The sequence below is a fragment of the Lampris incognitus genome, chromosome 8 (assembly GCF_029633865.1).
Source record: "Lampris incognitus isolate fLamInc1 chromosome 8, fLamInc1.hap2, whole genome shotgun sequence".
Classification (NCBI taxonomy): Eukaryota; Metazoa; Chordata; class Actinopteri; order Lampriformes; family Lampridae; genus Lampris; species Lampris incognitus.
The window spans coordinates 41,136,768-41,161,143 of NC_079218.1; positions in this window are offsets into that span (position 1 = coordinate 41,136,768).

Below are 24,376 nucleotides of genomic sequence, written 5' to 3' on the forward strand. Positions count from 1 at the left end.
AAGGATCCCTAACTCATGCCATATCACACCCACTGTCTGGAGTTGAGTACAGAGATGGGTGTGTCCTGTGGGGAGCCAGAATGGTGATTCTTCCGCAGGGGCGGTCTGTTCTCTTGAAGATGCTCCATCAGTCACATCCGGGCATGTCTCATATGAAAGGTTTAGCAAGGTCTTACCTGTGGCCAACAAAACAGAAAATCTCCACCTAATGCACCATTGCACCCCGGGGAATTGCCTGAGCTGCCATGGTCTTGCATTCATATGGACTACGCAGGGCCGTTCTTGGGCAAGATGTTCTTGGTGATAATCGATGCACATTTGAAGTGGCTAGAGGTTTATCCGTTGAATACCTCTACAACACATGCAACAATTGAAAAGCTACGGCAGTGCTTCGCAGTCCATGGATTGCCACATATGTTAGTGTGCGACAATGGCAGTTGCTTCACAAGCGTGGAATTCAGCCATTTTATGTCACAGAACGGGATTCAGCATGTCACCTCAGCACCGTTCCACCCCTCTAACGGTTTAGTGGAGCGGGCGGTGTAGACCTTTAAAGAGGGGATGAAAAAGATGAGAGGAGATAGCATCAAGGCCAGAGTTTCCAGGTTCTTGTTCAGCTACCGCATCACCCCTCAGGCGACAACCCTGTTGCAAAAAATGTTGATGTCCAGATGACTGAGATCTGCGTTTGACCTACTGAAACCTGACCTAAAGTTGAAAATTCAACAGAAACAGCTGAAACAGAAAGATCATCATGACAAAACGGCCAAGCTGAGAAGATTTGCGCCTGGGGATGCTGTGTGCACAAGGAATTATGGCTTAGGACCAAAATGGATTACAGCTGCAGCTGAATCGTCTTCTGGTCCCGTTACCTATACAGTGATTCTTGGCAGTGGACAGAGGATGAGGAGACACGTTGACCATGTGCGAGCACATCAACCGGAGTACTGCCAATCTCCAGACCAACCTATGGAACCTCCAGAGGAGCTGGAATGCAGTCAGAAGTAGCTCCTGCGAGACTATCAGAGAACCCGGAGGTTGAACAGCAGCCTGCAGTTGAACATCAGGGGCCAGAGAGGGTGATCCCTGAAAGAGTGGTCTTACCTGTCGCACCACCGCCACAGGAGGTTCATCACTCCACCTGGGAGAAGCATTCCCCAACTTATCTGAATGCTGAAAGACTATGATAGTAAGTGGTGAGATCATGTTCCAGGAAAGGCAAGAAGTAGTCCACCTGGAACTTCGGCACTACAGTTACAGTGTTCATAACATTCCATGGACTTACATCTGTAACCAGTGATGTAGTGGTAAATATAAACGTGGGTAAATTATGATCTTCTTTTAGTGATCATCATGATGCAACCAACCACCAATATGTGCAGTATTTTCAGAAAACCATTAATTACTGTATTTTCCCAATTGTTCCCCTATGAAAAGTAAAGTTTACATAAAATATACTGTTAAAGTATACACTGTAACAGTATATTTTAAGTAAAAGTTATAAATGGAAAAAAGGAGATGAACTAAATGCAGAAACCTAATATTGTTACATAAGATACAATAACAGCATGATACATCATTACACAATTAACACACAGTTTATGATGTCTTCATATCTGTCACTCCAATGGCGTCTAGATGTCTAGATTGCAATTTGCATTTCTCTCCAAATACATGCAGTCCAAGTGGTCTTGAGTTCAAACATCTCCTGGGTATTGACACTCATCCCCAACATGTCCAATGCCATGGCAACACACTTTATGAAGCAGACAAACCTATTACATACACTATGTGTTACTTTGCAAGATGCATTTGCCTCGCATGCTTCAAACACTACTCTAGTTCCTGAGTACGGCTCTGTCTGTGTAAGCTAAAACCATTCAATCCACCAATAATGAGAAGTCTCTCCACTCTGGGTGTGGAGTTGCTGACACAAAGCTTCAGAGTGATACATGGTTTATGAGTGTGTGACTAATAGAAATAGAGGGATAATCCCTCTCACTGCTTCGGTCTGCAGCTGACTGGCTTTGGCAGGAGCGAGAGGAGAGAGGGTCATGCTTTGCCTTTCATCTTAGCCAATAGAGGGAGAGGAAGGAGTAAGAGAGATAGGGGAAAAAGAAAGATTAAAAAGAGTGAAACAAAATCCCAGGCTTGCCATTCCATAATGCAATCACCATGGTAACGACGGGGAGGAAATTGGGAACACCTTGTCAGGCAATTACGTATCAGCAAGAAAACCTGATGAGAATAATACCGACAGAAATCTGTTGAGGAACCAAGATATGACAATGTTCTTGAGTATCATATGTGGTTATTTATAGATTATTAATGACGACTGTATGGTATTTTACTAACATTCAGAGGGAAACTGTCAATGTGCTTTCACCCCCTCCACAAGTCAGAGGTCAAAATACAATGTCAGTGACAGAAAAAAACACCAGAATCAGATTTTTTATTTTTTTTGCTATGTGCATTACATGCCCTAAGACTGGCATTGCTGTACAGAGAACAAGATAAAATAAATGCAAAATAATAATAATAACAATTATATATATAAGTACATGAAAAATATGTATACAAAACTACACACACAAACAACACACCACCTGAAAAAGAGATCTCCCTCTCACCTTTTTTCGGGGGGTGTGTGTCTTCCTCAAGCTTAGGTCCTCCGCCAGAGGCCTGAGGGTTCTGCACAGTATCTTAGCTGTTCCTAGGACTGCACTCTTCTGGACAGAGACCTCAGATGTTGTTCCTGGAATCTGCTGGAGCCACTCTCCCAGTTTGGGGGTTACAGCCCCTAGTAGTCCTATTACCACTGGGAATACTATGGATTTCACCTTCCACATCTGATCTAGTTCTTCCTTCAGCCCTTGGTATTTCTCTAGCTTCTCATGCTCTTTCTTCCTGATGTTGCCATCGCTCGGGATTGCTACATCGATCACTGCTGCTGTCTGCTGTTCCTTGTCAACCACCACAATGTCTGGTTGGTTAGCCAGCACCTGCTTGTCAGTCTAGAACTTGAAGTCCCACAGGATCTCAGCTCTGCCATTCTCAACCACCTTTTGCGTTGTCTCCCATTTGGACTTGGGGACTGCCAGTCTGTATTCAGTAGAGATGTTCCTGTACACTATCCCAGCCACTTGGTTATGCCTTTCCCAGCGAGCAGTTTACACCCTGCTACTAAATGCTGTTGTGTCTCAGGGGCATCTTTGCACAGCCTGCATCTTGGGTCTTGTCTGGTGTGGATGGACAAATAGGATGAGCAGAAATATACTCATGTCTTAACGTGGGCTTGCAACAGGGAGCCGGTGTAAGAACACAAACAGAGGGAAGACATGTACACATCTTGGCAGGTTGAAAACTGAACTGAGGAACTGAACTGAGGAAGCCTCTTGGATGAGAGGCGAAACGTCTTCACGGATATATATCAAGTCCAGTTGCACTTGACTCAACTCCTTTGGATAACCATGACCTGGATGAATGAGAACATTCACAGACATGTCAAGATTTAATTTTAACCCAGGTGTCATCCACAAATCTGAACCAATGGCTAGGTGGTGTCCCTGGATAGGACATCAGAGCCCTCTTTTCCACTTCCTCCATATACATGTTGACCACTACAGGGGAGAACGGGGAACCATGCTTCTGCCTATAGTACTGCCCCCTGTATGTGAAGTACGTGGACTGAAGACACTGCTTGACCTAAGGCAGTTTGTCGACCCAGCGGTTGTCCTTGAGGGTAGCCCGCAATGCGGCCTTCATCGAGTGATGGAACCTCTCGACCAACCCATTCACTTGAGGGTGATACGCTGTGGTGCGATGGAGCCTCACCCCTAAACCCACGGTGATCTCCTCCCAAAGCGCTGACGTGAATTGCGGCCCTCTGTCCAAGGAGAGGTCAGATGGGGTGCCAAAGCGGGCGACCCAGGTTCCGATGAATGCTCGGGCAACCTCAGGTGCTGTCGTGGACGAAAGCGGGACAGCCTCTGGCCATCGCGTGGTCCTGTCGACCATGGTGAGCAGGTATGTGAAACCACGGGAGGGGGGTGGGGGCCTACCAGGTCCACATTCACGTGGTCGAACCTCCTCTCAGGTACCGTGAAAGGTATCAGGGGCGCTTTGACGTGCTGGAGCACTTTGGAGCGTTGGCACTCCACACAGGTATCAGCCCAGTCCCTCACATCCTTTTTGAGTCCATGCCAGACAAACTTTGCCGCCACCAACCTCCGTGAAGGCTTTCTGCCAGGGTGAGACAGCCCATGGACCGCGTCGAAAACCCGCCGCCTCCAAGCAGTCGGAACGACGGGTCGGGGCTGACCCGTAGAGACGTCGCACAGGAGCGTGGCGCCGGCGTCATCGAAAGCCACATCCTCCAACTGCAGCCCTGTGACGGCGGTCCTGCATGCCTGCACTCCTGGATCGGCGGCCTGGTCAGCCGCCATCTGGCTGTAGTAGAGTCCCAAATGGGCGGCACCAGCAATGGCCCGGGAGAGACAGTTGGCGACTGGGTTGGACTTCCCAGCAACATGCCTCACGTCGGTGGTAAACTCAGAGATGTAGGCCAACTGTCGCTGCTGGTGGGCTGACCACGGCTCTGCCACCTTGGCCACCGCGAACACCAGCAGTTTGTGATCGACGAAAGCCGTGAACTGACGGCCCTCCAGTAGGAAACGAAAGTGCCTAACAGCGAGGAAAAGGCCAAGCAGCTCACGATCAAAGGTGCTGTATTTGCGCTCTCTCAGGTTCAACTGCCGGCTGAAGAAGGCAAGCGGCTGCCACGCGCCGCTCACCGACTGCTCGTAAACCGCGCCGACAGCATAGTCCGAAGCATCCTTCGTGATGGCGATGGGCGCTCCAGACACAGGGTGTGCCAGCATCGCCACGTCAGCCAGGGCGGCCTTCACATCCTTAAAAGCCTTGTCCCTCTCTGCAGACCAGTCCACGGCGTGTTTGGGGGCTGTGCCCTTCAGAGCCTCATATAGGGGGCGGAGGAGATCGGCAGCCCAGGTGATGAACCAGTGGTAGAAGGACACCATGCCAATGAACTCCCGGAGGCACTGGGCCGTGTGTGGGCGTGGAAAGTCTGCGACGGCCTCCACCTTAGCTGGAAGGGGGGCCGCCCCGTCCTTGGTGACCCGGTGGCCCAGGAAGTCGATGGTGCTCAGACAAAACTGGCATTTGGCCGGGTTAACTATCAACCCGTGCAGGCTGAGCCTCTCGAAAAGGGCTCTGAGGTGGGACAAGTGCTTGGACACGGAGGTGCTAGCGACCAGGATGTCATCCAGGTACACAAAGAGGAAAGGCAGGTCCCGCAACACTGAGTCCATGAGGCGTTGGAAGGACTGCGCAGCGTTCTTGAGCCCAAACGGCATACGCAGGAACTCGAACAGTCTGAACGGAGTTGTCACAGCCGTTTTGGGGACATCAGGAGGACGGACGGGCACCTGGTGGTATCCACGGACGAGGTCCACCTGGGAAAAGATCACTTTCCCAGCCAGGTGGGCGGAGAAATCTTGGATGTGAGGGACCAGGTAGCGGTCCGGTGTTGTTGCGTCATTGAGCTGACGGTAGTCACCACATGGACGCCACCCACCGCCAGGCTTAGGCACTATGTGGAGGGGTGAAGCCCACGGGCTGCTGGAGCGGCGGATGATGCCGAGGCGCTCCATGTTCTCAAACTCTGCCTTGGCAACAGAGAGCTTGGTCGGGTCGAGGTGCCGAGCTCGGGCGTGCACCGGCGGGCCAGTGGTGACGATGTGGTGCGCAACCCCATGTTTGGTCGTAGATGACGAGAATGTGGGCTGAGTGAGGTCAGGGAACTCGGAGAGAAGATGGAGAAACACGTCCTCGTTGGAGAGCATGCTGGACAGCCTGACGGAGCCTGTATCGCCGAGTGCACACGCGTGTGAAGCGAAGGTGACGGCGTCAATCAGGCGTCGATTCCTGACGTCCCCCAGCAGCCCATGAACACAAAGGAAATCTGCACTGAGGAAAGGAAATGCCACGTCGGCGGTGACAAAATCCCAGCTGAACCGCTGTCCATTAAAATACATGTCAATGTGCCTTGTGCCGTATGTACGGATAGAGCTGCCGTTAGCAGCTTCCATGGGAGGGCCGTGAGCGCCCAACAGGGCGTCCATCCTCGATGCAGGTACGACACTCCTCTGCGCCCCATTGTCGCATAGGAAACACTGCCCCGAGATGGAGTCTTGCAGGAAAAGTAGCCTGTTGTCCCTCCACGCCGACGCCCATGGCCACTAGTGAGCGCCGGCCTTGGCGTTTCCCGACGAGCTGAAATTGCACGGGGAGTTGCACTTTTTTGCCCTGGCCCCGAACTTTGCATGGTAAAAGCACAGGCCGGGGTCCTGTCGCCGACCGGGGGTTGCCGCGGCAACCACCATGGAGTCACCAGGTGGTGGCGTGTGGGGGTGGGCAGGGGTGAGCGCGGACGCGCATTGCTGCTGTTGGCTGGCCAGGAAGAACTTGTCAGCTTCCTCAGCTAGCTTGCGGCAATCGGTAATGCTGGTGTTAGCCAAAGCGGCCCGCACCTGAGCAGGCAGTTGTCGCAGAAACAGTTGGAAAAAGAGGAAATCAGGTGTGTGCGCCGGTCCCAGCAGATTCAGCATTTTGTCCATGAGCTCGGATGGCTTGCTGTCACCCAAGGCTTGCAGAGAAAAGAGACGGTGGGCCCTCTCGGCGTCGGAAAGTTAAAAAATCTTCAAGAGGTGGTCTTTGAGCCCCTTGTATTTGTCTGCCACCAGAGGACTTGTAAGGAGACTCACCACTCTAGTTGCAGTCGAACACCCGAGCGCCGATACCATGTAGTAGTATTTAGTAGCATCATCCGTTATTTTGCAGATAGCAAACTGCGCTTCCGCCTGGGTGAACCATGTCGTTGCCGATGACTCCCAGAACTCTGGCAATTTGAGAGAAACCGCGTTGATTTCGTCAACCACGTTCATTCGAAAGATTGTCTCTGATAACTACAAGAGACAAACGTCGGGGTCACCAGTGTAGAGGGGTTCAAGCAGGAGTCATGACAACTTTCTCTTTCGGCTACACAACGTGCACCATTTATTCCTTCCACCATTACAACAACAAAAAAAGCCCGCGCAGCGGAAGTGTATCACTGCAAACCCGAACTGAGAAAACAGCAGCTGTAAACCAATGTTCCTACTAGCTCAATAAGGGGAATTACGTATCCCCATAACCACTACAACAGATCACTTAAAAAAAAATTAAAAAAAAAAAATCTCAGACACTCTATTGGCGTTCCCTTAAATTTAGATTTGATCTTGAGATTTTAATAACTTTTATTACTTTCAAGTTATCTTATAATGGAGCTTTTATGGTGCGTGCAAAAAAGTAATTTCAGATGCATAGAAAAACTTCTTTGTGCCGTCTCAAAAATATAGATTCAGCTCAAAAGGGGATTCACCATTTGCGTTCAGGGCCTCTAAACTCTGAAACAATCCCCTTGAGACAATGAAAGCCATCAATGTCTGAATCTTCCTTTCACATCTCTACAGTTTTCCATAAATTTGCACTACACCTGCTCATTCATTTGACACTATATTAGCGCTTTCATTTTAGATCTTGAAAGGGTAATTCATGCATTTATTACCCTTCGTTTCGATTATTATAACTCATTGTATGTTGGTGTAGCTCAGTCGTCGCTTTGTCGCCTGCAGCTTGTATAAAATGCAGCTGCTCGCCTGCTGACAGGAAAGAAACAACGTGATCACATAACGCCTGTACTGGCCTCCCTTCGTTGGCTTCCTGTCTGTTTTAGGATCCAGTTTAAGATTTTATTACTTGTTTTCAAGTCTTTAAATGGGCTGGCTCCACCTTATTTATCTGAGCTAATACATCATCATGCACCAGTCAGAGCACTCAGGTCGACAAACCAGATGCTCTTACTTCATGTTCCCAGATCCAGGCTTAAGAATAGGGGTGGCAGAGCCTTTGCAGTGGCTGCCCCTGATCTCTGGAGCAATCTACCAGTACACATAAGATCTGCTCAGACCCTGGAGCAGATCTTATGGTTAGCCACCGCTGCTCTAGAGACATTTAGATCTTTGTTAAAGAGGCCCTACCTCTTCTCGCTGGCATTCAATTCAAGTTGAGCTTGACGCCATGATGTTATTGTGCAAATACACTTTTACTCTTGTTTTATTGTTTATATTTCATAGTATTTATTTTATCATGTTTTCTTTACATATATTTTTTATATTCATACGTGTCACTTATTTTATATTGTATTTTAAGCTTGTGCAGCACTTTGGTTCAACTGTGGTTGTTTTAAATGTGCGATATAAATAAACTTGACTTGACTTAGATGAAATACACCCGCTGTTTATTGTATTGTTTTGTTATCATTGCTATTGTTATTATTACCATATGATTTATTGTGTTATTATTTTACTGTCATGTTTCATCTCCATTGTTACTATTGTTGACATCGTTGTCTTTGTCTTTATAGTATACCATGTAAAACACTTTATAAACTCGGTTTTTGAAAAGTGTATTATACATAAAATTCATCATTATATAATTTGTTATATTACCAAATGGTATCACAGCCGTGGAACCATGGTTGGAGAGAAAGTGTGTTATGGCATTCAGGCGATGCTGACCAGTGCCAAGACCCAACACATCATTTAGACAAGGCAAAGTGTTCAGTCATTCAGGTCTTTTATGACAGCCCATTAAGCCACCTTATTTCTTTCTTTTTTTTTTTTTATTGGTTTAACAACCGCCTGTTGACTCTATTCTGGTCAATACTGTTTTTAGAGGCCTGCCCTGCAACTAACCACGATTTGGAGGTGACATCTTGGTGTTCTCTCTGTTGTGAATAGAAATGCTGTATTGTTGCAAAACCGCGTGTAAACTGTCACATCGACACAAACTCCACACGCCAAATGGCTTCTCCTTCCCTTTATTTTACCTACGTTTCCTCATTGGAGACGCTCATTTAAACAGCCAGGCTGAACTCAGTCTCTACCCCCCCCCCCCCAAAAAAAACCGTAGTGAATGTTGTTTTGTCCATGGCTGAAATATTAGTGATGTGTAAATTCAACGGTTGTATTGGAAACGGCAACCTTGAAAATGATCACTTGCGTGTTGGGAAAATAAGACGCCTCACACCTTTCCCCATTCTCCATGTGCTTTCCCACCTATGGCTGGTTTGTATGCCTGTGGGTTTTATAAATGGAAAAACAAAAGTCCAACTATTTGTAGTACCTCCAAATAAGAGGTGTGATATAAACACGGGTACAATGCATGCAAGTACACATGCCAAACACACACAAACGTATATAGAGAGACATATGCATGGAAACACACACACATATACACACATATACAGTAATCTCTCATACATAATATGCACATATAGAGGAAGCTGATAAAAAATAAGCAACCTTTTTTTTTTTTACCAAACTTTTGGTGGGTGGAGATTAATTCATATTGTACTATAATGATTCAATTGATCTTCATTCTTTGGCTCCCAGGAGCCACAGTTATGTCTTCACATCTACATCTGGTGACCAAATACTGGATGCAATGTTGGCAAGCCATGCTTTTTAAAGCAGCACATTGAAAAACAGATGTTTTTTTTCTTTTTTCAGGCAAAGCATGGGGTGAATTTTAAATTCAGTACTTTAAATTCAGAGCTAATGCAACCTGAAGAGCCTCTCCTTTAATGCTTTTTTTTCTTTTCCTTTTTACCTTGTTAAACATTATTTTAAATAGAGCAGTAATATATTATTGTACTGTCTGTAGCCTGGAAAATGTCCTCATTTCCATTTTGGCTCTGCTACGACTCAATTTTTTGCAGATTCATTTAATGGAAACCCACAGCCTATTGCTGGCTAATTGCAGGGTCATCATTTAGTCATAATTCTAGACTAGAAATCAATATTTCAAATGGATTAGTTTTAGTGAGTTTAAAGAAAAGTTGACAGCAAAGGAAAAGCAGACAGGAAGTCAGCGGATAACATACTTGCATCCTTCCTCGAGTGACTGCATCTTTGTTTAGACTAGCGTCAATGACGTTTCTCTGATGAAATTGCATGTTTTGCGTACTTTCATGAATTAACTTTCAAGCACTGCATCAGCAACATCAGCATGTGAATAAGTATTTTGTTGAGTCATTTGACATTTTGCATTTTTGCATCTCTTTATTGCTTCTAATTTTACAGCTAAGCCAATCAAGTACTGTGATTGAAATCAGATTTGATATGGAAGGTATTATCTCTCTACCGTATGTGATTATGTGAATGAGACAGAAAAGGGAAATGTAAGAGGATGGTATACAACATTTTTACTGATGAAAGATGGAGAAATAGTGTTGCAAGCAATAATGCCAGTGGGTTACCACTGGGGGTGGGGGTGTATTGGTACTTCCTACTGTGCATGAATGGATTACTTTCGTATGTTAAATAGTAGCTGACTGAGACTGAATAATTGATTATCCATTGGTGAGACTGCCATATTTATTTGTGTAAGTTAGTTTGTGAAATATTATCATTAAGGAGGATAGCATTAATTTTCATCTAATTTTCAACTCACAGAATATATGGGAAAAAGATAGAAATTAAGTGTGTGTGTGTGTGGGGTGGTGGTGGTGTTGAAATAGCTCTTTAATGCAAAGATGGAGTATTGTCAAGTCAAGTCAATTCTGCTTGTACAGGCGATTATCACAAATTACAAATTTGCCTCAGTGTGCTTATTGTATTGTAATTGTGACAGAAGATGACTTGTGTTTCCTCATTTTGAAACACTGTAGATGAGCGAGATGACAAATGGGATGTCAGAGGTAATGGGACATTGGATGAGGGAAAGCCCAGTTGTGGCTGCTCATGTCTTCCCGATTCAGCTGCTAGAAAGAAGGGAGATGGTGATAGATGCTGCTCATGCCATTTTATAGCACTGACTAAGTACATCCCGTTGTGATTCCCTGAGTTACAGACTATTTGAGAGAGAGAGAGAGAGAGAGAGAGAGAGAGAGAGAGAGAGAGAGAGAGAGAGAGAGAGAGAGAGAGTAATAATAATAACTAGAGTGAGACATTTTTTTTTACAAATAAAATTGACTTGACTTGACTGGCCTTTTAACAAATACCAAGCTATGTGTGGAGCAGGATTGGCAGTAAAACGGGCCGAAAACAGCAGTGACACAGCAGGAATATGATATATAGATGCTTTATTGTCCTGCTCACGGATATTTGTTGCCACAAGTTGTACATAGAAATACAAGATTACTTTCATATGTATACATTGATACACACTGGTACAACAACATGTACATACTACAGACATTGGCACCTGACTTTGACTGGGACATGGGGGGCATGTGCTACACAGGTACAGACCAAGACTTTCACCAGGGTATCATGTTCAGAGCTGCTATGAAAGGGGGGCTGAAACTCATGCCAAATCAGACGTTTCTCCAGATTATAGACCTGTATCTGCAAGCTGATGGAGGTAGAGTGAAGAATGGGTTGATGGGGTCAAGTGCTTTACGTTTGATGGTTTTGCTGTTGAGGTCTTAAGATGTTGGGGGTGGGAGGGACAATGAATTTGGAGGCGGTGTGTGCTGAGATTGCTCTTGTTGGTGCCACTTGACATGGCAAAGAAACCAGTGGAGTAGCAGGGTATTCTGGGTTGGATTACACTTTTGTAAAGCAACAACAGAAGGTGGGGGAATATATACACTCACTGGCCACTTTATTAGGTACACCTTGCTAGTACCGGGTTGGACCCCCTTTTGCCTTCAGAACTGCCTTAATCCTTCGTGGCATAGATTCAACAAGGTACTGAAAACATTCTCCAGAGAGTTTGGTCCATATTGACATGATAGCATCACGCAGTTGCTGCAGATTTGTCGGCTGCACATCCATGATGCGAATCTCCCAGTCCACCACATCCCAAAGGTGCTCTATTGGATTGACATCTGGTGACTGTGGAGGCCATTGAAGTACAGTGAACTCATTGTCATGTTCAAGAAACCAGTCTGAGATGATTCGAGCTTTATGACATGGCGCGTTATCCTGCTGGAAGTAGCCATCAGAAGATGGGAACACTGTGGTCATAAAGGGATGGACATGGTCAGCAACAATACTCAGGTAGGCTGTGGCGTTGACACGATGCTCAATTGGTACTAAGGGGCCCAAAGTGTGCTAAGAAAATATCCCCCACACCATTACACCACCACCACCAGCCTGAACCGTTGATACAAGGCAGGATGGATCCATGCTTTCATGTTGTTGACGCCAAATTCTGACCCTACCATCTGAATGTCGCAGCAGAAATCGAGACTCATCAGACCAGGCAACGTTTTTCCAATCTTCTATTGTCCAATTTTGGTGAGCCTGTGCGAATTGTAGCCTCAGTTTCCTGTTCTTAGCTGACAGGAGTGGCACCCGGTGTGGTCTTCTGCTGCTGTAGCCCATCTGCCTCAAGGTTCGACGTGTTGTGCGTTCAGAGATGCTCTTCTGCATACCTCGGTTGTAATGAGTGGTTATTTGAGTTACTGTTGCCTTTCTATCAGCTCGAACCAGTCTTGCCATTCTCCTCTGACCTCTGGCATCAACAAGGCATTTTCACCCACAGAACTGCCGCTCACTGGATATTTTCTCTTTTTCGGACCATTCTCTGTAAACCCTAGAGATGGTTGTGCGTGAAAATCCCAGTAGATCAGCAGTTTGTGAAATACTCAGACCAGCCCATCTGGCACCAACAACCATGCCACGTTCAAAGTCACTTAAATCACCTTTCTTCCCCATTCTGATGCTCGGTTTGAACTGCAGCAGATCGTCTTGACCATGTCTACATGCCTAAATGCATTGAGTTGCTGCCATGTGATTGGCTGATTAGAAATTTGCGTTAACGAGCAGTTGGACAGGTGTGCCTAATAAAGTGGCCGGTGAGTGTATATATATATAAAAATGCACACACTATCAATGGTGCTGATAAAAGAGATCAACAAATGAGGAGCGGGATATTAAGATGATAAGATAAGATATATTAAGATGATAGAGATTAATATGCACACACATACACACACACACACACACACACACACACACACACACACACACACACACACACACACACACACACACACACACAGCCACTTGGTTATGCCTTTCAGTGTACACTTTTCCAGCTAGCATTTTACACCCTGCTACTAAGTGCTGGACTGTCTCAGGGGCATCTTTGCACAGCCTGCATCTTGGGTCTTGTCTGGTGTGGTAGACCCCTGCCTCAACCGTTCTGATACTGAGTGCCTGCTCCTTTGCTGCTTTGATCAGAGCCTCTGTACTGTCCTTCAGTCCAGCCTTTTATAGCCACTGGTAGGATTTCTCAATATGTCTTCTATCTGTCAATGGTACATCCCATGGAGGATCTTGATCTTCTATGATACCACTCTTCTTCTAGCAGGGTGTAAAATGCTAGCTGGGAAAGTGTACACTGAAAGGCATAACCAAGTGGCTGGGATAGTGTACAGGAATATCTGTACTGAATACAGACTGTAAGTCCCCAAGTCCAAATGGGAGACAAAGCTGGTTGAGAGTGGCAGAGCTAAGATCCTGTGGGACTTCAAGTTCCAGACTGACAAGCAGGTGCTGGCTAACCAACCAGACATTGTGGTGGTCGACAGGGAACAGAAGACAGCAGTAGTGATCGATGTAGGAATCCAGCTCAACAGCAACATCAGGAAGAAAGAGCATGAGAAGCTAGAGAAATACCAAGGGCTGAGGGAAGAACTAGATTGGATGTGGAAGGGGAAATCCAAAGTATTCACAGTGGTAATAGGACTACTAGGGGCTGTGACCCCCAAACTGGGAGAGTGACTCCAGCAGATTCCAGGAATGACATCTGAGGTCTCTGTCCAAAAGAGTGCAGTCCTAGGAACAGCTAAGATGTGCAGAACCCTCAAACTCCCAAGCCTCTGGTAGAGGACCCGAGCTTGAAAAAAAATCTCCCTATCATACTTTTTGGGTGATAGGGAGATTTTTTTATAAGTATAATTATCCTGTTAAGTATAAATGCCTGAACAAACCCTGAGCAAGAATGACTTATTATCAGCGGCTTTGACAATTTCTGTTGACTCTGATGAAAATAACAAAAAATAATGACACTCTATACTTACTCACACCCATTTGATGTATTTTACACAACAGCCTGTTTTTTACACCTCAGGCCATAGTCATTCTCCAAAGCAGCAAAACCTTTTATTTTACTCTGTGTATCAATATGGTTGCATCAATTCAGCAACATGGAAACAATTAGTTTTATTTAGATGACTTCAATGCCCTTCTGCTCACCTCCTTCAAACGTTCTGTAAGGTTGACTATTCCAGTCTCAAAAAGTAAAGCATGTGGCTAAATAAGTGGCAGTAAAAGCTTGCTGCACCCTTCCACCCCCCCTTTTTATTTATTTATTGGGGGGCATTTTCCTCCTTTATTTGATAGTGATAGTAGAGAGAGACAGGAAAGGCAGAGGAGAGAGAGAAAGAGGGGATGACATGCAGCACAGGGGACAGGCCGGATTCAAACCCAGGCCGCTGCGGTAAGGACTCAGTCTTATGTGGTACGCGCCCTACCAGGTGAGCCGCCGGGGCACCCCCTCACCCCCTTTTTTCATCACAAGGGCACACATAAAATCACTCACATTTCCACTGGATATTATAGACACCTGACAAATGTGCTGTTTTGCGGTATACTGCTTAACACTATACAATCCTAAAGTTTGGATCTAATATGAATTGGAGAAAATCAGACATGCTAAACTCTGCTGATCTGTTTGGATAAAAAAAAAACATAGTATTGGCTTTGTGGCTGCTAGAATCAGTAGTAGCACATCTGGCAAGCAAGAAAAACCCATGTACAATTAGCTTGTCTTTCCTTATGTAAGTGTGTGTTTCAGCAGGTGATAGAGACTGTATTCTTATTATTGTATGAGAGACTGTATTCTGTTAAAAGTTACGTCTATTTTATTTTAATTAATGAATGAATTAATTAAAAAAATTCCCTCATTTATGGCATTTTTTGTCTAATTGGGTATGATGGGTATATAGAATTTCGTGTAGTGCTCAAAGCTGTTTGATAAGTTTAGTTTTGTGTGGTGTTTCTGGTTATTGCTGTTATATTGATATATGTTCTGTTTTTGCTTGTTGACTTTGAAATTAACTGATGTACTGTTAGACCCCGGGAAGAATGGTTGCTGCTGAGGCAGTGATTAATGGGGCTCTGAAATAAAGAATGAAGAACAAGGAGGGGGTGGAGCAGCGACTGGGACAGCTCGGAAGAGTGGGGTAATTGGCTGGATACAATTGGGGAGAAAAGGGGGCAGGGGGATTAAATCACTGTTATAACAACACAAATTCTGACCAAAGGCTGGTTCAAGTATTGAAAACCTTAGCTGCTGTAGCATTCAAACATAATCAGAGTAGTGTTACTACTTAACACACGTAAGATGAACAATCACAATGTGACAGCAATTATCAGTTAACCAGAACTGACCAGTCAAACCAAACTATCCACAAGTAAATTCATACACATTTGTCAACATTCCAAAAAAAAAAAAAAGGAAAGGAAAAAGGTTACCAAATTCAACTGCCTTTTGGCCATCATGATGCCCGCATTGAATCTCAGCCATTGCGTCTTCACTTTGACAGAGGTGGACGCAGTTTGTCCATAGACGTGTGATGTGATTGCATAATGAGCGCTATGCTAGCTGAAAGATGAGAGATGATCCAATTAAGAGTTTCAGAGGCAAGGGGGAGGGGGGGCATGTCAGCAATCGATCTTATCTGGTATTCGATATCGTACACAAAAACTCACTCCGCCTGACACAAGAGGTGTCTGGTTTGCTGCGTGCTGACACACATTTGCAGGGATCCAGCTCACAGTAAGTGGAAGATGATGTGGAGACTTTTTGTTTTGCTCAAAGTAATGAGACCAGCCTTACATATATAGCACCCACAAAGTCGTTTTCTAAGCATAGCGGCCATGCACATGGGCATTATTATGGTATGTTTCCTGAGCTTTTCTTTTTGCCCATGTTGTCTTGTGATGCAAGAATCCTATCCAACACATTTAACCAACAGTTACCCCAAGAATCTTCATAATATTTCATGAATTTGGAGAACACAGTATTGATATTCTGTTAATTAGAATGTACTGGTGCTGTCAATACTACTATTGTCATCTGCAGCATCATTAGCACCCTCTTCCCTCTCTCTCTCTCTCTCTCTCTCTCTCCCTCTTCATTAGCACCCTCTTCCCTTTCTCTCACTCTCTCTCTCTGTTTTTGTGCACAGGATTTATCAATTGAACAAACAAGCTATAAAATGGAGATTGTTTGATTAAAGAATCAATGCTATGGACTTTACATACTATGTATTTGATAAGACAGCAAGCATATGAGCAAGTGTGTGTGTGTGTGTCTCGGATTTCAGGGCTGCAGTGCTCCCTAGAGACTGTTCATGGCCAACCACTGCCCCGCTGGCTTGTGGGAAGTCTATTGAGACAAAGGCTAGGGGAGCACACCCCAAGCGAAAAGCAATGTGTTTGGCGGCACACATTAGGCGGTTCTTCGACAATCGGGAGTTTCCAGCAGCCTCCTGCAGGTCATGATGGGTGAATGGTCGTCCTGGGTGTAAGCCCTTGCCACCAGGACCAACCTGTCATGGTGAAGACAGTGCTACTGGGGACTGTGCGCCCCGTGTCACTCTAAAAACCTTCTTGCGTAGGTCTCCACCTCTGACCATGGTGTACAATATCCGGCCTTATATCCAGTTGAAGTCTGGTGGCGTTGGGGTGTCTGGTGATGGGAGCAGGGTAAAATTGACCTGGGAGCTCCTAGTCAGAGCCCTGCACATCCGCGGCATGGGATTTAGGGTCGCTAGCAGCTGTGATTGAGTGGCAGCTGCTTTCGGCAGACCCCCGTGTGACAGAGCAGCCCTATTTAGGAACCATACTGCTCACACCAATTTGGGAGGGGCCTAGAAAAGGTGGCCCAAATATTGTCCACTCAACCAACTTCCTGGGTAGGCTACCGCGCCTACAGGGAATTCCATCCTGTGGTAAAAGCGAGAAAATTATCTCATTCAAATTGGCAACAATGGAATATTAGGACTGTCCTTGGTAATGATGGCAACAGACCACATCGAAGGACCGCACTGATTGCTGAGGTACTGAGACGCTACAACCAGGACATCGCTGCTCTCAGAGAAACCAGGCTCCCTAAGAGAGGAAGGAGGAGGGTACACCTTTTTCTGGAGAGGCTATCCCCTTGGCGAACAACATCAGCATTGGTGTTGGACTGGCAACCAAGAACAGCAACAGTGGAAACCCAGCCTCACTGAAACACCCACCGGACTAAGTCCATCCATATCCCACTAGCAAAGGCATGCTATGCCACTCTGTTAAGTGCATATGCGCCAACACTACCATCTGACAATGGTGTGAAGGACAGCTTCTATCAGCACCCAGATGAGGCCCTCCTTCATATCCCAAAAAAAGGACAGGATCCTTCTTCTGGGAGACTTTAATGCTAGGGTAGGAAAGAACAATGGTATATGGAGTGGAGTAGTGTGTAGGCATGGGATTGGTCAGGATAATGCAAATGGTCTGAGGCTGTTAACACTCTGTGCAGAGCATGACCTCACCATTATGAACACACTGTTTCAGCGGAAGACCAAAGACAAAACATCCTGTATTCCCACAATCTAATCACTGGCACCTGATTGATTATATCAATCATGAATGATGTCTTACTGACCCGGGCCATTAGAGTGCTGGACGGATCACTGCCTGATCATGACTAAGCTCCACATCCAAGTGCGCCCCCCACAGCATCTCAAGAAGCCCATAAAAAAGCAACTGAACTGTGCTAAATTGAAGTCAGCCCCAGCATGTAATGAGTTCTGTCACTCTGTAGGCATGATGACACTAGAGTTTGAGGCCATTCTGAGTTCTGACAATTCAATGGATCAGAAGTGAACCTCCCTGACCTCACTGCTACATCATTCTGCAATCAGCGCTATAGGCTACAGAGTCAGAAAACATCAGGAGTGCTTCGACGAGAACTCTGATACCATCACATCCCTGCTGGAAACCATGCGTAGGGCACACAGGGCTACTCTTAACTGCCCTGCATCTGCCATTTGGCAGCAGTGGCAAACAGCATGTAAAGAGGTACAAACAACCTTGTGCACTGTACAAAATACACGGTGGATGAACAAAGCTCACGAGATTCAATCATATGCTGACAGTAATGATATGCACAACTTCTACAATTCTATAAAGACTATGTATGGCCCTAGGAACTGCTCTATCACACCCTTAAGATCAGCAGATGGACTGACAACCCTGAAAGACCAAAAGTGGATCCTGGCAAGGTGGGCTGAACATTTTGAAGCCCTACTTAACCAGCACTCACCAACCGACCAATCCATCCTGGAAGAGCTGCCAATTCATCCGCTCATCCCAGACCTTGACCACTGATCAAATTTTCAAGAAGTACTTGCAGCCGTCAAATCCTTCAAGAACAATAAGTCCCCTGGCAGTGATGGTGTCTCAGCAGAACTCTTAAAACAAGGAGGATACTTGTGCACCAGAATTATCTATCAGTACATCCTGCAGGTCTGGGACCAGGAGAGTGTCCCTCAACAATGGAGGAATGCTAAAATCGTCACCCTGTACAAAAACAGACAGACTTACATACATACAGACAGACAGACAGACAGACAGACAGACAGAGACGTGGCGTCTGGACGAACAGCGCAACTCTGTAATTGCAAAATACATTGTCGTCGGAGAGGGGATTACATCCGAACAGGCACTGCACTAGTTTCATAAAGGGAAAGACCTTGAAGTCCTACTTTGCCTTTGTCTCTCAATAGCATAATAATTAATTACAATAACAGCCTAATGATAACATGTGATAAATACATAATTAATAATAACAGTAAACATATGAGCAATTTAGTTTTTATAGTCTAAGGCTGTAATTTAATTTGATCATTGCACAGTCAGTCACCCCCCACCCCCAGTCGTTACCAAGCATCGAGTACATTCGAATACTTGCTGTCGAATATTTGAAGCCCAGTAATAAAAAAAAAATTATTCTGGACAGCCCTATTTGGGTGCATTAGTAAGTTGTGAGTTGTGCAGTGAAATCACAAATACACGCAATGACACCTTTGTTACTTTGAGAGAGGTGACAAAAGAAAAGATAATTGCATTAGGCCAATAATTAGTTTATGATATGTAACACTTTCCCTCTGTCAGCCAACATGACATTTATCATTTTAATCAAGAACAAAAGGACCATATATGCTCTTGTTTTAGCGATGGAAATGGAAAATCAGTCCGCTGCAAGTAAATTGTGTAAAAGATAGGCGTCGGTCCATAGCTGGTTGGTGAAGAGGAGTGCTTGCAGTATTTTTAATCTCGTTCCACTGACCTTCAAAATAATCAGCCAAGACGATTTCCTTTTCTTGAGTTCTCGTCAGTAATCTCCATCCATTGTTTACCAATAGCAACTGATTTAATGCGCTACATACTATCTAATGGGAAATCCCTGTGACATGATATTAGCATTTTGATAACCAGTTGCTATATGTTTAGTGAGTTTGAACTCTATGTCACCCGTTTCACCAATGAAATTCAAATGTTCAGTGAATTGTATGCAGTGATCCGGGGAGGGCTGCAGACTACCATATGCCTCCTCCGGTATGTGGAGTCGAATAGCCGCTAGACAGTGAGGAGTTTAACCAGCAGGACATAGCGCGTGGGAGGATCACGCGATCCCCCCCCCCCCACAGGTGACCCGACCGACCAGAGGAGGCACTAGTGCAGTGACCAGGACACATAACCACATCCGGCATCCCACTCGCAGAAATGGCCAGTTGTGTCTGTAGGGATGCCCGACCAAGCCGATTGTAACACGGGGATTCGAACCTGTGATCCCCATATCAAGGTTTTTGCATCTTCGCCTCTATATCACACCTGCCGTCTTAAGGTGTCTCAGCCAAATAACTGTGGAACAATGCTGATTTGATTAGAAATGCCCCTTTTCTGCATTCAAGTAAGTTATGTCATGGTAGCCAGCAGCATTGATCAGCCTTTGTCATTGATCTCAGGCTGTGTAAACAGCAGGAACCAATGGCAAGTTAAGTTGAATAGGGTGCTTTCTATCTGTCTTCTCTCTCTTGCCCGCTCTCACACACAGACAGCAGAGGAGACAGATGGAGAGAGATCTACAGCCCGAATAGCACGTCACTTCTCTTGGAGGTCCGTTTTGTCTGTGAATCTAATTACAAGAACGAGGCAGCCGTCGATAGATCCGGAAAAAAAATTGTTTCTTCCAGCCTGAAATTAATTTTGTGCACCATCTGCTATGCTGGTTTCACATTATATCCATATTTTTTGGAATAATAACTTTGTGGTCAGTGGTGTTTTGTACATGCAGATCCTAAGTGGGACTGAGGAAGGCTCATAGTAGATTGCCAAGGAGATCTTCAGGAACAGGTTCTTTAGCCATCAGATTTCTTAAGAGTATTTTGGGGGAGGAAAGACATTTAAATAACATTGCATCTCAGCTGTGTGTCTTGAGACTCTCTATGACATCTTCTGTAGTTCTACAGATGGGACAGAAATTGCTGCCGGGTCGTTATCGTCGACGACTGATTTCTCCGAAGCAGCGGGGGAGTGACAGATTAATTTGCTGGTTCTAACCGTCCATCCGTCAGTTCATCTTTTTTGAATAATTTAATCTTGTGGTCCCCCCCCCCAACCAATTCCCTAAACATTCAGCCACCTATCTATCTCTTTGAATGCAAAGGGAAAGATCAGATAAGGAAGATGATCTACATCCTTTCATCACTGCAATCATAGACCTCTCTGCTGGAGCCGCTGGTAAGTAACTATAGTGTGCCGCCGCAATAACAGAAACAAGAGGCAATATCAATCACATTCATTCTCGTGATTGTAGTTGAAATTACATTTTAGAAAGTAATTTTGAAAAGCTGGTCATTAATATATCGACATGAGCGCTTCATCTTGTCTCAGGCTATGATTGGAGACAGAAAAAAAAAACTCGACAAGATTTCTAACTTTTAAGACTATGAGAATAACAAAACTATCAGCTTGCCTCCAAGACTTGTTCAATTATTTTAATCGCGCACAGATTGTGCTGTTATCTTGGTGTTCTGGTTTTCTTCATTTCATTTTCATTCTCGGAACTCGGAGGCCAACGTCATTTTTTTTTTAACTTGGTAAAGACTTTTGCCCTCTCTGTTGTCAACACAAATCAAGTAAACAAACAGAAGAATGAACGGCTGTAAGGGCCAACTGAAGTACATACATATAATCCAATTATGAGAGATATGGTGGCCCGGAGACCAAATGTCATAAACACTGGGGTAATGACCACCTATTCCAACTCCCCGTATGCTGGCCACGAGGCAATTTAGAGGGACTGGGAAAGGTTTAAGTGGCATTTTGAATGGCATGAAAACAGTGTAACGACCACAGATGTGGTCTACACATCCCCTCCTTCAGAAGCGCGTCCCCAAGCTTAAGCACACCAGACCCCTCACGCCTCTGAGCGCATATGCAGCCCACTGCTGCCACCAATGTAGCGAGAATTCAGGGGGCAGCCGGGAATCGAACCCGGGTTACCCACATCATTGGCGACTCTGCTAACTAGCCAACAAAAGGGTCTGACCCGTTAACCAAGGGCTAGCGAGTCTAGCTTTCTTTTTTCTTTCTCCATTCTTCTTCCCAATTGTATTTGGCCAATTACACCACTCTTACCCACATCCGGCTTCCCACCCGCAGACACGGTCAATTGTGTCTGTAGGGAGGCCCGACCGAGCCGGAAGTAATGCGGGGATTCGAACCGGCGATCCCCGTATTGGTAGGCAATGGAATAGACCGCCACACCACCCGGACGCCCGCTAGTGAGTCTAGTCATCTGTGGTCGTTACATATGGATGATGTTTTCCTGTAGGGGGCGTGGCCTGCGTATTGAGTGGTCAGCCATGTGATAGTGACGCTCCAGACGTTTCCCAATCTCTACAGGGGTGTGACCGACTGCTTCCTGCGGACGCGGAGGGAATCAGGACTACGAGGTCAGTGGAGAGTCCTCAACCTCCCTCCCACTATTTGCCGGTGGTGCCGTGGCATGACTGCATCTACCATCGGTCACAAATTGACCTGTATTGTATTTTGTGATTGTAGTGTGTCTCTAAAAGATCACATTACAAATCCATTAATAACACTAGAACGACTAAGATGGTCATTATAACCGTTTCTTTGGATGTTCAAAGTTTAATAACTTTGTGGGGGGGGAAAGATACAGACCTGCCACTCCCTGAATTCTCCTAAAATTGCATATATTTGCATTTAAATCAGTTTTAGATCAACTGCTCAAAAAGAGTTATGATAAGATCTACCTAAAACGACCATGGACGGTCAACATGACCGTCTAGTAATTTGTGCGTGATCGTGCGCTTGATGTCACTATAAATGACGTGTTTTGGCCGCATCATTTCCTTCGCGAAGTTCATTGCTCTGTCCTAGGAAAAATAAATAAATAAATAAAATATAGCCGCAAGCGGCGATTAATGGAGTCCAAGCAGTATTGCAGCCGCCATGTGTCTGATCTGTTTCATATTTGGTACATGGCTTCTATGTTCCACAAAGAATAAGCCCATCACGTTTCATGAAGGTTGGCCATTCACACTAGCAGATATTAGCTGCTGAATTTTGATTGGCTGTTTGGCAGCCATTTTGGTAATCCAGCCAATCAGCACTTAAGGCAATGTAGCCAAATGGGTCCAAGTATACCAAATTTCAGATTTTTTGATCAAGCGGTTTTTGAGATGTCGGATTACTTGGGTCGCCTGTGTCCTAGACGATTACCGTAATTTTTTAAAATGTCGTAACACTTCCATTGCTTCAGAAACATGTGCCAGAGTTTCCAAAACTGGACCAGATGGTGTCTGATTTCTTGCGTCCTAGCCGACTGCCGTAAAAATAAAAAGTATGTTGTTAAACCCAGGTGTCCTGGCGTGTGGTATGTAGAGCTGCAGCGCTTCCACACCAAATAAGTCAAAATAGCGGGCAAACTATATGACTGACATAGGTGGTCCCAATAGTAAAGTTGTTGAGCACATTGAGATGCATGGGTTGATTAAGTTTTGTGTTGATCTGACTTATGCTGTGGGAGTTATGGCCTTTTGAGCATAACCCTTTGTTATAGCGCCACCATCTGGCTGACATGGGTGATTTGTGGTGCCTGAGTAGTGGGGGGCCATAGGAATCCACGTACCAAAGTTGGTTGGTCTAGGACTTACGGTTGCTGAGCCTCACACACTTTTAGCGGAGAAAAATAATAATAATCCTAACAAATACAATAGGGTTCCACCAGCTTTGCTGCTTGGACCCCTAACTAGCGTCCTCCAGGGCAGAGTAATGGTCTAAACTTGATTCTTGCCAACATATGTGGTTACAGACGCCGTCTCAGATGCACCATGACTACCACCGATGCGTTGCGGTATTTACAGGCGTTGGACAGCGGCCACTTCAAATTGTTTGGAAAAATAGTATTAAAAGTTGTTAAAATGTTAATTTTGGAGTCAGTCGTTTTCTATCAGACAGACTAACATATGCAATGCATTCATATCTCAATAGGGTATTTATCTTGACAGAATATAGAGTTTAAAACCCGGCGGTCATTTTGACCGCCCATGGTCGTTTAGGTAGGAGTGAAATCCTGGTCGTTAGTAGGGCAGGCATTTCATCCTGCGTTCTTCAGTAAAATCATCCTGTCTTCAATCACTGTGTTAATTTATCCAGCATCATTTAATAAGTCTTCAAACCAAACCAAATATTAAGGAACGTCTTCTTGACAGGTTAAAAGGAGGTGCCGTCTGCCACCCTACTGTTGACTCTAGCTTCAATTTGCATGTCTGTGTTACGCAATAGGTCACGTGTTTTCTTGCAGAGGTCTGTGTCGAGGAATCGGGGCTGCCCTGCTGGCCAACGCTGGAGAGAACGCTGCTTTGTTTGCATGTTATGGAAGTTGTCAGAGAGCTGTTAGCCACACGCTGGGGATGGACAACCCGGAGGAGATGAGGGGTATGTGGTTGTGTGTGTGTGTGTGTGCATTTTGATGGATTTCTTTTAATTAACTATATGCTTATACTGCACTCTTATTTGGTGTCAGAGAACCACATGATGTCAGTGATCATGAATAACTGGCGAGAACAATGAAAATGTGTAACAGGAGATGGCCCATGTTTAAATGTTTGTTTGCAAAGAAAATAAAGTTGTCTGCTGAAGATTTCTAGACA